At 42.2% G+C, this 17,986-nt stretch overlaps 1 long non-coding RNA gene across 2 annotated transcripts in view; it reads right to left on the bottom strand.

Moving 5' to 3' along the window:
* LOC113993672 overlaps positions 1–17,986 on the bottom strand; it is an 89,230-nt gene that overhangs the window by 8,274 nt on the left and 62,970 nt on the right. Inside the window, exons 1-2 of one of the 2 annotated variants that reach the window (XR_003542733.2) lie at positions 4,991–5,015; positions 895–1,128 (exon numbers count right to left, since the gene is read on the bottom strand). This is a non-coding gene — a long non-coding RNA (uncharacterized LOC113993672). Of the gene's footprint in view, positions 1–894; positions 1,129–4,990; positions 5,016–17,986 lie in introns of those variants that run through there. The other variant, XR_005566789.1, reaches the window with a different exon arrangement.

Raw genomic sequence — 17,986 nt, 5'->3', positions numbered from 1 at the left:
TAATCAGGCCGTGCTGTATAACCACAAATGGCCATTAGTCACAGGTTATTGTGCCTCACCAACGATTAGGTGAGAGAAAAGCACTTCCAGTATTAATGCTGCATGTGAGAATTGATTTCTGTGAAAGCTTGTGCATGCAGCTCTGACATTCAGTCTCTGTCACCGTTAGCGCGGGTGAAATACTGACTCCATCGAAGGAGGTGGCAGAGCTGCGTGGGGCCAGGCCTTCACCCTCAATCACTCAGACGTTCCCTGAAAGCAAATGCTAAGGAGGGGTGAGCAAGGCCAAAGCAAAATGGGCAGCACATCTACAGGAAAGCATTTGCTGCAACAGGACGCAGCCCCAACATCATCTCTGGCCACATGTGTTTGGTCAAGGCTTCAGGGTAACAAAAATGCCTCTGCAGGAATGGCCTGCTATTTCTGGTGGCTGGAGAGTTTTCCAGCAGATACTGCCATGGAAGCTGAAGTGGCTTGCTTAGGCCAGCTGATGTTTTGTGTGTGAAGTCCTCTTGCCATCTCTGGACCATGGTGTGTGTGGCTGTAACTCTGCTTTTAAATTCACTAGAAAAGCTCAACTGGGACATAAGGTGCCAAACACAAAGCTCCCAGGCACGAGAGAAAAGCCTTATAAAGGTACCACAGAGCTCATTGAAACTGCTGCAGGGGGCTGCTGGTGCTAACAGAAGGAGAAGAAAGTGTTTTGTGGTGTTTGTTTCACTTCTATTGGTAGGCATATCAAGATACCAAAATGACAGAATCATTGAGGTTGGAAGGGACCTCTGAAGATCATCTGGTTTAAGACCCCTGTTCAAGCAGGGCCACCTGGACCTACTCATTTGGGAAATCACTGATCTGATCCTGGACTGAATGACAGTAAAAATGATTACTCACCCTTAAAACCCTTTCTAGGAGAACTTTCAGATTAAGCAGGTCTTCTTGCATAAAGGTGAAGTCCTCCTTCTACCCAGGCTGAGGGGAGTTTGAATATTCTATTTTTATCGCAGCACTTACTTCTCTTTGACAAGCATAGAGTGCACATCTCAAATAGTCCTTCACTGTTCAGATCCCAGAGGATATCTGCCGATCCTAATGCACAACGTACCACTCTCCATGCGAGTCTTTCATCTGAAGTGACATCATGATCAAAGGTGAGGTTATCCTGAGTGCAACACACTGTGAGAAAGTCATGTGATGTTTCAGAGCTGCTTCATTACTAGGACAGATAGCTCAGAAAGCACTTGAAAATGACATTTTACTACACATGATATGTCCCATATTACAAGCATTCCTTGCTAGTTCCTGCTGCTTCAGTTAAACTACAGTAGTTGGTAAAAGACTGGATTTGCTCTTCCACAGGAACAAAACTCCAGGTAGAATTTCTCCCCATATTCTGAGGGAGGGAATATGTCTCAAAAGCCTCTAACTACAGAAGATATTCCAGGCCAGGAGGGACAAAATATCACATAAGACACAAAGCAAGATCAGTTGCCAAAAATATACTTTTTGTCAAATTTCAGAAGAAAACCATTTAGAAACCTGTCACCTCAATTTGATGGCAGGAGGGAGGAGAAAAAGTTTGCCCTGAAACTGGCTGACAGAATGGACAGCTTTATGATGTTGGCTTCCAATAAAAATCCTGCACAAATACCACCCAGCTAATAGTGTCAGCACTTTCTATCTAAATCCAGTACTGGACTTTTTACACTCCTCCTTGTGTTCTCTGAAACATAGTTTAACTTATTCTGCACAGAACAATAACTAACTTGTCACAAAGCTGCACTTCGGTATTTTAGTACTCATTTGTTTTTTCATAGTCCTTCCAACAAAGGCTTCTCCTCTCCTGAACTGCTGCTTCATAGGATGTTCCAGCCCCACTCCCCTTTGCTTCACATACAAAGTCAAATCAGGATCAGAGGAGCCCAGCTTCAAAATGTCAGACTGCACCTTTTTTATGCCACCTCCAAGCTTGTCACACAACGAATGACAAGACAGAACCTTCTCCAGGATGGTTCTCTATTAACTTCTTCCTATCGAGAATGGGCTTCTCCATCTCATCGATGTAACTTGGGTGTTGACATATGTATCTCTGAAAATTTCCCCAAATCTCCATCAAACGCCCATAAGTAGCTTGTCCGTAACAGGGTCAAGTAGAGCAGTGGGATGACAGACCCACATCAAACCAGGAATCTGAAAGCAAGTCTGGAAAACCAACAGAAACCACCAGAAGATACATGTGTAAATACCACTCATGCCTTTGAAAATCCCCTCAGCTGTTAGGCCTATTTAATCCTCGCTCTCTGTTCAGACTAACAAAGATGCCAGCTCTGATGTGCAACATTCACTCTGTAGACACGGCGAAGAACCATGGCACCTCTGGACAGCAGACCAAATCCCCTAATACCAACTCAAAGAAGCTACAGAGACCAGTCAGCTAATGCCTCCTGATGACAAAAGGATTTCAGCTAATAACCACAGACCTACGAAGTCCCCAATACCTTATTTAAGTATTTCTGAACTATCCAAAGGTACAGAATGTGTCTCCATTTTGGGGGTTACTTTCCTTGCTGGGTTCCTTTGCTGTTATGGCTGTTGTTTTAAAATAAAGCAGTTCTGCAATACTAATAAATCTGTGTGGATTTTTTTCCCCTAAGATTATTACAAACGTTGACATTAAATGTACTAGCCTGAACTCAGTTTCTGTCTGATTTAATAAATTCATGCCAGCCAACCAGCAATTTTTTTTTTCATTAACCCTGGAGGTTAAATGGAAGTTTACTAAAATAAGAATATGTTAAATGAATAATTTCTCTTGGCTTCTTTCAGGAAGTCTCTCTCTTACCCCAATAATCAGTTCAGCTGCAAAGAGATCAATAAGGTCTTTCAATTCAATGAGTAGAAGGCATACATTAAAAAGTTGGTAACAAACCTGATAGACTGGAGAAGATATTACAGCCTATTATGGGTTTTTTTGACACTAAATCTATCTGCTAAAAATTCTCGAGGAAAGGTTACTGCCCATACACTAATATTGCCAAATGGCATAATGTGTTAGTGTTGCTTGAGAAGATTTCCTGGCATTTATCCACAAACACAAGTCTTGTCTGTTAAATACTCATTACAGGAGAAAGCAGACTTTTAATCCTGAAACAAAATAGCTTTAGAAGTCAACCATTCTTGGGCCTTCCCATAAATGGGCACACCAGGTTATCCTTCCCAAGACCACAAAATCCCAGTTGAGAATCCTCCCTTTCCCCATTAAGGAGACTCCCAACCTAATGGCTCACCAGGTACAGCGTGTGCAGTCCCAGATACACTGCACACACCTCCTTGCCACTTTTGTTAGGAACCTGTCTCTTCATAGCAACTGTGTTTTGCTCACCCCAGCAGTGGTCACTCAAGACAGCTCAGCACAGGTTCTGCTTGTGAGCAAAGATTAAATTCACAGTGATTTAGTGTCTGTCTCACTGAAGGACATGGAACAGTATAAAACCCTCCAGTTACATGTTACATTCTCTTTTTGGCTGTAATTATACTAATAGTTTCAGATCATTAAATAGAGCCATCATCACACTTCTATCAATCTCTTAAGCTAAACTTGCAGACTCAAAAGGAAAAGGAGTGAGTTTTCAAGGGAGTTGAACTGCAGTGAGAACTCAGTGACAGCGCCCACAGCAGAGCAGAGGAGCTGTGCACTCCCAGCAGAGCAGCCAGTGTGTTTACATCCAGCACAGGAGGCAGAGCTAATGTGTTAGGAGAATTTCATGCTGCAGAATCCTCTCTGTGGATTTAAGCCCTTAGAGAGACAAAAATCTTGGTTTATTCCCATGATGTTTCAGTAGAACAGAAATCATCTGGCAGATTACTTCTGATTATGTTTGGCAGGGCTCTGCCAACAGTGGTTCAGGTCTCGTCCCAGTCCTGAGTTTTCCTCAGTGGCACCATTTTGTTCTTGTTAAGTAAACAAGACTAGCACTCAAAAAAGTGCTCAAAGTAAAGCGCTTTATGTTAGGTGCCTGACTGAAATAAGCATTTCAATTAGATTCATTAAGTAAGTTATTACTTGTTAATTGAATAGCAACAGACTGCTAAGGATCACTTATTGAGGTCTAATAAGTATGTAAGAGTGAAATCTACTCTTCATGTAATTCCATCAGCAATAAACTAGTGTAATTAGCTTCTTACTAACAAACTTAAATTGTGGGGAATGTTGAGGCAGATAATTGGCACTTAGGAAGATACCTATAGTTAGTTAGTGCAGTATCAATTAACATACTTATGAAATGTCAGTTTAAACTCTGAACAGATAATTGATACCAATGGGCTTGGGTTACTTAGTTAAAATCTATTTAAGTACTTAAACTTTCATATTCGAAAAGAAATTAAAACAAGTCTTCTCATTGCTCTTTTAAAAAAATTATTATATATGCCTCATTTCCAGGTGTATAACCTATGAATTACCTGCAATAACCACAGTAAGGACTCTGGGGTGCTGGCTATGCACACTGACACTTGTGGGTGGTTCCAGGACCCGTTTGCCCAGGCTGCTGTCTGCTCAGGACCCTGCTTGCCTCTGACCCCTTACTCCCTCATAACGCCTGCAGGTTATTTAGCAACTTATTTTCACAAAATTGTGCTTTCAAAGGCATGATAGTCGTCTGGGGACCAGCTAATCCCTACTCCTTGCACTTCAGCAGATTCAACCAACCACAGGACCTCACCCCATTTCCAGTTTGATTAAATTAAGGTTCATACCTTATGACTGTGAAGTCTCATTTTATACACAGGGAATCTGATGCACCAAAGCAGTAACTTTAGTCCAAAGATGACACAGAAAGATCAGATTAGCTTTGGAATCAATACCGTCCCCAGGAGCTAGTGCATATGACACCTTTATATGCCATTTGGACCAACCAATCAACCAACCTGAGCTGATGAACAAGGGAAACATAGTAATTGTCTGGTCAGGGCAAGCAGCAACAGAACCAACCTTCATGCCTCTAGTCCTGTGATCTTATCACAGCCCATCTCTTCCTCCAAGTATTCTCCAGGTGTTCTGGAAAGTCTCTGCCTCCCTGTTAGAAATGAGAATCGCTCTGCTCTCTCTTGGACTCAGTGTGCAGTTTGGCCAAAGGAAATGAAGCATTTTGCAATGGCAGAGAGTATTTGGAGGACTTCTGTTTGTATGCAAAGCCTGAGCCTTCACACCCGATGGAGGCCTTGGGAGGAAGGTAAGAAACACTTCAGGGAGCAGAGGGGTTAGACTGGAGCTTCAGTGAAGGTGTCTGCCTGCAGGGAAGGGGGGGGCAGGGTTATGGAGGTGGGATGATGCCAGGGCAGAAGCCAGGATGGAGAACTGAAGGACAGCAGGCAAGAGTTCCCAGCTGGACACACCAGGGTGTGGGTGAAGGGAAGGGGAATACAGGGCTGGGGTCTGAGCCTGGATGAGAAGGACAGGAGGGCCAGGAAGCAGGAGGCTATTGGCAAGGGTAGTACTTGCCATTTTAAGGGTATCTGTGCAAACCAATTTTAGAAACTTCTATTTTAAACCAGGTTCACCCCTCCCCCTCCCCCCCCCGAACACACACTGATCCATCATCTATTTAAAAAAATTGTCAGCATATCCCTGTCAGCTAGGAGTATGATTTTTTTTTTCAGCTATGCTAGCAAAAGCCCTAACGTAGACACAGCTATAATATGAGCAAAAGGGGGGAAAAAGTTTCTTTTTGCCAATACAGCTTCTTTTGCTCAGGCAACTGATATGAGCTATATTTTTGCAGGTTTTTTTCCTAGTGTAAGCTTCTGCACTCTGAATGATTGCACTGTCAGTGCAGCTCTGCACTAGGTTCAAAAAAGGTGTCCAGAAGACCTTAAATTGTGTTGAGGAAAGGACAGCACCCAGCACTGTGAAATCCTGTCAGTGCCTGGAACTGGTAGTTATGGATGCAATAAAAACACAAAATAATAATTATATATAATAATTAATTCCAGCATTCCCAAGTTCCAGAGTAATGGTAGCCAAATTTTTCTCACTTCCCCAACCTTTTTAAGCAGCAGCTTCAACCCACTGCAGCATTGCAGGTAATCAATGTCTTCTCAGAGTAAAACTAAGAGCTGGCTCAGTGTCCAGAAGCTGAGAAGGACTTTTCTGTATGAATGGAACAAAACTTAAGCATCTAGGGGGAAAGGCAATCTCAAATTATAAATAATGCAGGAACTCCAACATACCTTTTAAAGCTTCAGTCCCCTTATAATTTAATGTTTGAAATGGTATGCTATTCCTTTGAAAGCCTTTTCTCTCTCCACTGCTGATGATGGTCCATCTTCCTAGACACTTGAATAATGTCTCTCTTTCCTCTTGTAACATCTTCTTTGACTACTCCTCATGCATAGTAATGCTAATAATCTTGCAGCTTTCAGTGACATTTTTCTTCCTTTAAATGAAAGCCTGGTTTTATGTAGGGCTGTTTTGCTCAGTACCTTGTCTCCTGCACGGCCCCTTCACCACACAGGGTACCTGTATACATACAAATGTCTATTTACTGCTGCCCATTATGAGCTGTTCATGTTCCATTTAGCAACATGAAGGAGAATCAGACTAATTAATTACCTATATTGTATAAATTGTAGCAAAGCAAAAATGATACAGTCCAGATTATCTTGCTATTATATTGAATATTGTAAAAATATATATGTAAGCATAATCCCTCCCAAAAGAACTTATACCATCATTAACTAGGGACCTTTTGCATGTGAAATGGACTTGATACCCAACAAATTATGCAGTGGATAATACCATGTGCAGTCATGTAGAAGGGTATATTTTATACTACCTGATCACCACAGAGTTTTACAGTTTTTTCCTCAAGAAGATGAATTCAGATTCTATCACTTCCTAAATGTAATAACATAAATATGGACAACAGATAAGTATTAAGCTCATTTGTCAAGGGAAACCAGGCAATTCACCTGAGGTCATGAAGCAAGAAAGGACAAGAAAAGCAAATAGAATCCAAAATTTAACTGTTAGTCCAGTCCTGTAACTGGTAGGGACCACATTAATGTGTTTTGTGCTTCTAAGTTATTTTTAAGCACCTTCTCAGTCATCATTAAATGTTAAAAGGATCTTGTATCTTTTGGAAAGGGTGCAGTTGAAGATCCTGGCTATTTCCAAAGCTTCCTGAAATAGAAATCCTCACGTGTAAATGGCCAGTATAGAATTTCAAATGCATTTTATATAAATAATTCTGGTAGGAAACCTGGACTAAAATCATTCTAATGACTTTGATACAAGTGCACAGTTGGTCTATGAACTTGCAGTCACTGCAAAGAGTAATCACATTAATCTGAACACTATTCCAATGGCAGCTGACAAAGAAATGAACACCAAACTAGTCAGCTATGTCCTCTCCTGCTTATTTAACCAGTGCTCCTGCTGCATTTAATATTATCACTATAAAATCCAGAGAGAGCCCTTCTCCTTAGATACGGTCTTGAAACAAGGTCCTTCGCTGTATTCTCAGAAACAGACACACACTATTAAAACATAAGAAGCAAATTATAAGCAAGAGCTTAGTATAAAGGTGAAACCTGCAGACACCTTCAGAACACTGAACATGATTACAGCAAGTGCCATCATTCGCTTTCCCTTTGAATTGATGTTAACAAGTAAAGCATTTTACTTGTCTTTGTTTACCAGGAGAACATAAATACTGCATAAACTACATCATCTTGCCAACTGAGCTTTGTCTGCAGGATGGCAGCTTGTTCTAACTATGTTTATACTTTCAAAGAGTTGAAAGCTCAGTGGTTGAGCAGGAACAATGTGGGATGCTATATACATGTGAAATGCGTTTTTCATTAAATAAGTACTTGAGAAACCCTTAAATGCCTCAGCTAGAGATTGCCCAAAGGTCTACACTGCTCAGCAGGATCTATGTCCAACAAGTATTTCGTGAAACACCTGAAGTGGGAGCCTAGATCCTAGTCAAAACAGGGGTTTCCTAAGGAATTTAGAGTCCTAGGAAGAAGATCACAAAAGCACTTAGGTCTTTCTGAGGTGCCAAAGCACTGCTAGACAATCCAGCATGCCCTGCCTAGGCCTTCTATGTGGTCTGGCTTCCCTAATTTTGTCCATAGAAGCCCCTCTTGCTCATGTGCCAAGTGGCTGCTCAGAGCTCTGCAGAATCCCTTCAAGAGCCATCTGTCCCTTACCTTGGTGCACTAACACCAAACCTCTTAGTGCTGGGGTCCTGGTGGAGCCTTCCTGTCCCAGGTTTACCACACTCCAGGAAATACAGCATTGCAGAGCAGTGCTGTGTGAATTCAAACAGCGCCTGAGAGCTTCACAGGGCCACACAGCTACTTTGGGGTAATTTCATAAACAAAAACTTCAAGCTGGCTCTGAATGCCAGCTCAGCTACAGCACCAAGTGGGCTCCTCGTGGATATTCTTGCAGAGCAAACATTGAGTGATGTCAGGGGAAGTATCTTGCAGTGCTATTTCATGGGAATAGAAAGAAGTCCTGTCCTGAGCCTCCCAGCAGGGAAGTGTAGGGACTTTGGCCAATTCAGCATGAGCTGATCTAAACTTAACTGTTTCAATCTGCCTATGATGGGCTGGTTCTGCCTCCAGAGCTGCAAGCTGGCCAGAGACCTGTTGTTAGAACCTATGGATTGAGTGGAAGGTGGAACAGTTTCCGCTGGTTTCATACAAAGTTGGAGCTGGGCTTATGAAAGAAATGACAGCATAATACCAGAATGTATCTTTCAGCCAACCCAAGGACAAAATGCTCTCGGTGCTTTTGCCTTGCTTGAATACTCCAGTTCTGATTTCCCATTTCACATGGAAGCAAAACAAAAAAAATTATATGCCTAAGCATGGCTACTCTAACACAAACTGGGCTGTGATCCATGGACTACTGAATGAAAGATTAGCATATCAAGCACCACCATGCAGCGTGTAACATCTGGAAAAAAGTTATAGAGCCATTTTCATTAATTTTTTGGAAGAGAAGAGAAAACTGTAAATGGTAGAAGGTATAAGAGGAAATTCTAACAGATTGTACATCATCGGGGATTCTATTTCCAGCTGTGGTAAACCTGATAATAAAGCACACTATCACCTCGAAGTTCAAACATCAGCAGAAACAAGGCTCCCCCATAGAGAGCTTCCATCCAAGATGGGCTTTCAAAATGGCAGCTCCCCACAGGTAAGAAGCAGTCTGGATGCTTTGGAGAAAGTCTGAAAACATTTAAAGGATCAAGGTATGGCCTTAAGTGAGATTTTTTTGTTTGTTTGTTTCTTTGAGGGAGGTTTTCTGGGTTTTCTGCATTAAATAAGAGAGTGAAGACACTTTACTTATAAGAATATCGTCGATAAGCACATATTCTTAGGAGAATAAAGTGAAGATGATTAGAAAGCAAAAACAAAGGAGGCAGGAGGGATTCTAGGGATAAAATGTTCTTGACTGGCTGTGGAGAAAAAAAAAAAGAAATCAAGAGCTGCAAAACAGCAGCCCCTGTTATTTGCAAACACGTACCAAGGAGGCTGAGAATAGATCCAATGACAGCTGCAGCCTAATTGATAGGAGACTCGCCTAACAGGTTGTCAGACTGCTGCGTGGCTTCAGTCCAGGCCACGTTGCTGGAGGCACAATGTTAGAAATACTGACAAACGTTTACTAAAAATAAATAAAAAATATTCCAGGGCAAAGGGAAATATGGCTCCAAGTGACTACTTGCAAAATTGCGTTAGATCTCTAGGAAAGAGGAAAGTAAGCAGCAAAACGTGTGAGAGTCCCCCCAGGGCCTGCAGGACAGACACAGGCAGCCTGCCAAGGCTCTCCAGGATTGTGCTGCCTGTCAGGAGCATTGGCTCTGGGTATGCTGAGAGCAGATCTCCACAGAGGCAACAAAAATAACTACCAGATCAGCAAAGAGCATGATCAAGAGGGTTGACTAGCTGCAAAACAAAATTATATTAGCTGTACAGAGATGGAGTTGTTTAATGGTAGGAAGAAACCACAGGGGCAAGTCTTAGAACTCTTTTTTTACGTACCAGGAAAAGGATATATGGCTTCCTTGGCCAGTGGGGATGGGAAGAACTGTGAGAGACTTGAATGTAGCTTTGGTACAGCCCTCAGCCCGTCCCATGCAACACACTCACAGCCAGTCACATTTGGGAGTCTTTGAATGTATTCAGCTATGTGCTAGGACAGAAAGCTTAAAAGAATCCTTGGTCTTGAGCTCCCAAGTCAGCAAGGCATCCAAGCAAGCTGCAGAGCAGACAGGTGAGCAAGGAAAAACTAAAGCAGAGGGAGGGGAAAAAAAGTGAGAAGCCATATGGATGAAAGCCTGTTAAGACTGTGAAGGCTGCTCTCTTTGAAGGAGATCCAACCTTGGTAAAGCTGAGACTCTACGTGGGAGGGAAACAATCTTCTGAAGGTAACACCTAACACACTAAGAGGCACTTAGGGCAGGATTATTACTGTGCATGTGTGCACAGAGGGACCTTGAGCCATGGGTACACAGTACTTCAGGATTTACTAGGACTATTAAACAGACAAGTAAAGTCAATGCCTGGAGAGAGCCCTTCCTCAGCAAGGGGAACAGAGCCGAAAAAGCCAGCACTGGCTGAGCAGGCTTCAGCTGCCCTCCATTTCTCCTCCTCGGTTTGAGTTAACTGCACTCGACACTTCTCCCTTAATCTCTGGTTAGTAGTGAAAATGATCAGAAATTAATACATTCAGAATTCATTCCCAAAAAATGCCTCATTAATTTCTATAGAAAGGAATCTCAGAACAAGCACTTTTTTAACTGGTCACACCTTGATATTCGTTTCTGTCCCTGAGAATTTCCAAAATGGTTCTGAAATATCTGTAAACAATATTATGCAGAACTAACCAAGTGATTTTATATCACGAATAAAATCATAAACCTCTCTGTCTTCACATGCTGCAAAATAAAAGCAAAATGCACCAAGGAATCATTTGCTGCTCTCTCCTTTACGGAAAAGTGACATTAGGCCTTTATGATCCCTGAATTAAAACTCGGAGGGCACTGAGTTTTTCCACAGCAGTATACAGAGATATAACACAGGGCCACCATGAAAATTAATGGAGCAGCCACCTGGCTAACAGCTCTCTAGGGTACGTTTCATATATGCTCTTCAGCACTTAGCAAATCCATGGGTAGCTAAGGAGAACAAGAAAATTACTCACAAGTGAGGGCAGTCTGGATGAGTGGAGTTCACCACAGCCAAGGGTGCTGCTACACGAGGGTGAGGCACAGTCAGAAATGGGTTTCAGAGGTAGATTTCTGCAGGAATCTGAAATCCCAGCCTGCTCATCACAATCTCCCCATGAAAAGCAAGTATTAGGAGACACTTCTTTAATAGGCAAGTTCCAGTATGGAAAACGGGGAATAACAAACAAGACATGCAGAGCAAGGATCATGGAAAGAAAAAGTTACAAAAAAAGGGAGCCAAAACTCTCAAGAGGCTTGTGCTGGGTGGATGCTTGTGTACATACAAATACCCAGTTTATGCAGACAGATCAGAAGACTTTCTGATAATTACAGGAGGAGGTGAGCCTATTTGCAGGCTTTACAACCAAGCACCTCTGGATTGTGCACATTCTGAGAGTATCATATTAAGAAAGTTAAATCACACAAAACTCTGCTACAAATTCACAGCCTCAGATCTGGCTTAAAATATTAGTTACCCCATCTGCTAGCTACTAACTGTAATGAAAACCCAGTCCCTCAACTATAGGGAGCGTAAAGTCCTGGGGAAGGTTAGCCTTCTGCTTCATAAGGCCCAGTGCTCAATACATTTCAAGGTGCTGTGTGGGAGAAGAGACTGTAGACAGAACCACTATTTTTGAATTGTTTATTAAATTGGCTCCCTGAAGAGTATACTTGCATGACATTACTGCAAGAGTGGAATTACAGCTTGTGCTGGAAACCAAGCATCTCAGTTTTTCATACAGAAGTTTTTTGCCCCCTGATAAAAGCCCCTGACCCAGAGTGGGTGAAATCTAGAGGCATGATCCCCTTATTGACTTTTATAGAAACAAGATTGAGCTCCATAATCAGCTTTTATTTAAGGCAGACATGTTCTTTTGTACTGTGTTTTTGTAACTTCACTAGACCTTAGAAAGCATTAACCTGTTTTAGAATTCACAACAATACTCCTTAAATAGTGGACTCTCACCCCAGAGACTAGGGACGCTGCAACACTGACCTCCTGCATCCAGTGATTTTGATCACGAGTTTTTATCCCAGAACTGCAGGTCAGGTTTAGATTTCAGCTCAGTATATGAGCACATAGTGGGAGTGAGGAGTTATTTTCTAGGGCACATGAGTCAAATGCTCCATGCTGATAGAGAAAATGGTATGGTTACTGAATGTAAAGAAGTTGCTGCTTCTTTACAGCCAGCCTACTTCAGCAGAAACCTCTGTAGGAAATAATGTGGAATCACTTTCTTACTGAGCAAACCACTGAAAGATCTTGCTTATTGACAGGGAGCAGGAGATGCAAGATAGCAGAGCATGGGAATGTGCAAATACGGTTTGGAGTTTTACAATAAAAACAACTTTCTGCTTTTAAATGGAGCAAACTGTACTTAGTCCATTTCCCCAGACAGCACAATCAGAATTTTTGAAATGCTATAAATCATTCACAAGTTGCATCTGTGTCATCCTAAGAAGCCCATCTAGCCACAATGATCAAAATTCAGAAAAGGGCTATGCATGTCAGAAGGGAATCCAAAGCCCTCCACACCAAACTGCCCCAGTGAATGTCAGCAAAGACATGCACATTTGAAGTTGCATCCCTCATTGGACCAAAAATCCTGCTCAAAGGCTGCAGATATCTTCAGCCTGAAAGGGCACAGCCTGCTTCTGTATAGTTATTGGAACTTTCAAGCACTCCTCTGGGCTCCTGCTATGCTGCAACCAACCAGCATTTGATTCACCTTTCAGATAAGGAAAAGTAGTTCCTACTCTGTTCTCAATACTATGGTTTTTAATTAATTAATAACTCAATTTCAAGTGATTTGAGTTTCAGTTACCATTAATCAAGGCTGACAGACAGCAGGCATTGGGACCACAGGTTGACCACTTGTTGACCATTCCTGATGCTCTCCAACATAGCAACAGAATTGCTCGGGAACATCCTCTTTGCAATTTGAGAACTGCAATTACCAGCCGTGTCCCTTTAGCAGGGTCACACTTTCCTTCTGCTATGAGAGTAGAATTCATCTCTGTGGGATACTATCCAGGACAAGACTGTGTGAAGAACTCCCCAGAGCCACAGTGCCTCGCAGCCCCACTGTCCATGCCAAGCATATTTCTAGCATTAAAACCAAATCCCAGCACAGATGACAAGAGCAACAAAAACCCCAACTCCCTACTATAAAAACCCCACACAGCCCTCTGTAGTCCAAGTGACTGTTGGGGGGAGGTAATACATGACACAATGAACTGTTCATGACCGGCAATGATTTCAAGCTACTACTTGGAGGTACATGGAGGAAGGGCAAAAAAATTATATGGCAAAGCACTGCTGCCATATCCTACACCATCATTAGCACAACATTCTACCTTTGTCCTTTAGCATTTTTTTAGGATCAGTTCCTCAGGTTTTAGTAAAGCAAACAGACCACAAAACCAAGCCCAAATCAAGTCCTTACTCACTATCGTAAACATTTCAAGGTGCACACACTTTCCTCCACCAAAGAGGAAGAAGCTCTGTACTAGCAAGGACACCAAGAGAAGAGCCTCCAATACAGTCCTGAGTGCCACTGACTGCTCCCCAGCTAGCAAACCACACTCTCTGTGCACCACTGCAATGGCCTCAAAGGCACTGGACAGTACTGGATCACAGCCCTTCTTGATTCTTCTACAGTCCTCTATGCAATGATTAAAAGTCGTGTATTGTCCATCAATATTTTGGCACTAACTGCAGGGCTGGAGTCAAATAGCTTTTGTTTGGCTGCTGTTCACCACTCCCCAATTAGTGGTTTTGCTAATCATGCTAATAACAGCTGCTTTGTCAAGAAATATTTTTTAATCTCTGTCAATTCAAATAGACTTTGCTAATCCTCCAAGCCATGCGGAACAGGCAGGTCACAACCATTTCAGGGGAACCTTTTATACTTAATGCTATCAGAAAGTAATGCTTTACCTGAATTGCTGGTATTGGAATTCTTACTGTTCAGAATATTCAGCTGTGGACCACCTTGCTCACAGGTTCTGCAGCATTAGAGATTACAGGTTGGTTGCAAAAGTTCAAGTGCACATAGGAAGATTAAGCATATGTGCCTATTAAGCATATGTGCTAAACATAATTTGTACAACTTTGGTCTTAGAAGACACACCTAACAGCCCATTAATGAAAGAGTTGTCACTGTTATTATTCACTGAAAGCAAACACTGTGATAGGCTACAAAGGGAGATAAGATGTACTCCTTGCCCCAGTAAATTACAAAGATTCAATCACTTGGCTTTGCTGAAGAAGAAAAAGGGCCTCATGAAAAAGTGAGTGACACTTGCTGTAGACCATGCACGGAAAAGTTCAGTGGCAAAGAGATGCCTTGGGAAGTTGTAAGGCTGTGAAAAACAGAGATGCACAGCAATTATAACCAGTTAAGACTTAACCTGATGATAAGTACAAGGCATTGACAAAACAAGAAACCTAAAACTGTAAGAAGACAGACAAGCCCTTGCCAATCTGCCTGGTCCAGCTTCCTAGCTTTTAACTCCCACCCTTGTAAGCCTTTGTGGTGGCCCAGGTTGACTGACTTTGAGAAGAGTGCTCATGACTTAGGAGACATTAGATTCCAAATGAAGCATAGTAATAACCACAATCACCTAGTTCCCAACATGATCACCAGCTATTGCTTTTGCTTGGCCCTGTTTCGACAGGATCATCATATAAATGAACAGCACAGAGGGTTAGCAAAGGAAAGACAACCAAGAAATTGAGGTCTCTTCTGCATGACCTCAGCAACGTTCTCTGCCTTGTGTGTATTTCAGTCCCTCATTGGTAAACAAGGGCCAAGCAGAAGGAGAAAGTGCTGTGTGATAGCCCAGTAAGCAAACTGTCGTTTTGAAGGTGTCCTGCAGGAGGAAGCATATTGTAATACACCCATTTTAACATACAAAGTTTAATTTTGCTTAAAATATCTATGTTTTTCCGCTGTCTAGCATAACAATATGATTATGGATCACCGCTTTACCACATGGATATATTCCATTGTTCTACACTACAGCAGTAACTTAGTGTGTGTAGTATGACCATTATGACTATGTTTCCTAGAAAGATTCCCAAAGAACAAAAACCTGTTAATTATTAAAATTATATTCTCCACCTGTGTCAGTTCACTTAATCCTACAATTCAGCAAGCTTTAATCCTTCTGCATATTTCCAATTCACCAATATCACCCTTTTAGCTACTGCGTTTGCTCTTAATAGAAATTTTCCCTTGTGGTTCATTTATATTCAAGAGATTATTCAGGTCACCCAGTGCAAATATTTTTGGATCATTGGCAATGTCATTGTCCAGAATCATATTCACTCTATTTCCTCCATTCCCAGAGTGAATTTACCAGGTATGGGATGCTGAAAAAAACCACTCCTCATTCATCTCATATTTAACTGAAGAAGCAAAACAGAAAATAAATGAAGTCTGATTTGCATGAAATCAAGCGTTCTGTATCCTAGTGTTGAATAAGAACACAGACATTCCTTGAGTTCTTTCATGTCTACTTTTTATATTTAATTCATCTCCTTGTCACCTTCTGTTGAATTAAGGGAATGATACAGTAAGCTTTCATAACTTAATATTTGCCACCTTATCTGGCTATTAACCCCACTCCAATAATACTGCCTTCCTTCTACCTGCAGATGCTGCATTTGTCTCTCAGTGTACTCACCACCCTTAACAACCAAATGCAACTTAACCTGTTGAAAAATCCACAGAAAGGGGGAAAGGAGGGAAGCACATCCTCCCTTTTGGCTTCCCAGCGGAGAGCAGCACTGCATTTATATTTTGCAGCTCCTGCTTCAAACAGAGGACATCGTGCTCCTTTGCTCTCTGGTGCACTTTGATCCCCCAGGCTAAGCAGTGCCTTCTCAGCCACTTCCAAACTCTGCAGCAGAGATAGCCCCAGACAAGCCTGTCTCCTGGAACTGCCAAGTGACAGATCAAAGCCAGAAAATTGCCCTTGTTTCCAGCGCTCCTGCAGTTAACACTTTGCACTCTCCCCGTCAGGCACCCGAGAGGCCTCTCTGGCTCCTCCAAGTAAAACCCGGAGCCTGAAGTCCTGTGGGTGGGAGAGACAGCCCCAAACAGACCCCTAAGGGTCCAACAGTCAGACGATGTGCCAAGTTACATGAAATTACCTCCCTTGTTTCTCTTAAAAGAGACAACGGAAATTAAATGCGAGCTGAAAGCAGGGCCGTGTACCCCTTATTCCTTATCCGGCCCCTTATAGACATTATTTACAGCAGCACTGGAAAGCTGGAGCCTGCCTTTAAGAGCTCACTGAAGAAGGCAGTGGGAACCTTTCCAATGACTCTGTGGCCTTGCTGAAAATTGCTGAGGTTTGGTCTGTGCTCCTTTAAGGCTGCAGTGAGAGTGTGAGTGGTGGGACACAAACTAGACTGAAACTGCTGTTAAAGGAAGGAGTAGGGGGAAGGGACATGACACCAAACTATTCTCAAAGTTGAGAAAATAATAATTTAAGAAAAAAAAAAACAAAATACCTTCCAAGAAGTTTTTTAACTTTAAAGAGCAGCTGCAGCTGGAGTGGTGCCAACTGTGCAGACTCACTCAGAAGACACAGTCTGAACATCACAATAGCTTCGGGTATTGATGGTTTTAAGACCTGAGGAGCGGGAGGATAGTCAGTGTTGCCTTTTCAGTCCCTTAACCCTCAAGATGCTGCATGGGCCAAGGAATACCTACTGCCACAAGAAGCACAGGTTTAAACACAGCACAGCCAGCTCAGCCCTTCATCTTGCACAGACAGATAACTCGAGCATCTCACAATTCATTGAGCACAGGCTGTTCAGACACAGCATTAAAAATGGAGTGGAATGGCTTTACAGCATTTTTCTAAGTGTGTCAATTTGCAATAGCAGTCCTGGGTAGACACTCCCCATCTCTCCATTCCTTTGTAACATGCTGGATGAGATGGCTGCCATTACTGTCATGTGGCAAATTTCTGTGACCTATCAGGGTGAAAACAGCTGCATAAACATAAAATGACAGATAATCACAAATGCCTGCAATCTTCAGATAAAGGCAACACACAGAATAATAGAACTTGCTTAAATTATATGATTGTGATTTAAAAATACAGCTTCTGACACTGCTATTCAGATGGGCAAACTTTATTCAAAGGCAATCTGTTTGTTGTGGGTCCATGTCTGTCCATGTTTTTATTTAAAGAATGCTTTGCTACCTTCGAGTATCCTGATTTCACATCTCCTGGACTAAAAGAGGGGATTCCTAGTACCACTGTCACCCTGGTATGAGGGAGAATCCTTTAAAATGGCCATACAGGAGGAGTAGCACTGCAAGCCTCCAACTAGCACAGCCTGTAACAGCAGAGGGACTTCAGGGGCATGTTAATTAAATCACTCCAGGCAAGGGTAGAGTGACATGATGCTGTGCTGTCACCCAAAGCCTCTTACACCCTAGGGAACCAGGTATCATTAGCACAAGTGTTGCTGGGCTGGTGTGGGCTTCAGTGAAGAGCTTGATATACGTTTTCCTACTGCAGTCAGACAAACACGAATAGCATTTCCTGTATTACTTCCTCTACTTGGAACCTGGTATGGAAACTTCATCTGCTTTTTCCTGATATGTAGGGAGGGAAACAAGGAGGTAAATATCTAGAAAACCAGCAGAACTACAGTAAGAGAAAATAAAAGAAGACTAGAGAAAAGAAAGCAAAAGCAGACTGAATAGCCCAAA

This window comes from Pipra filicauda, unplaced genomic scaffold (assembly GCF_003945595.2).
Source record: "Pipra filicauda isolate LSUMZ 115617 unplaced genomic scaffold, ASM394559v2 scaffold7_size6619720_pilon, whole genome shotgun sequence".
Classification (NCBI taxonomy): Eukaryota; Metazoa; Chordata; class Aves; order Passeriformes; family Pipridae; genus Pipra; species Pipra filicauda.
The sequence above is the reverse complement of the archived record's forward strand: the minus strand, read 5'-3'. Positions and strand labels throughout refer to the sequence as shown.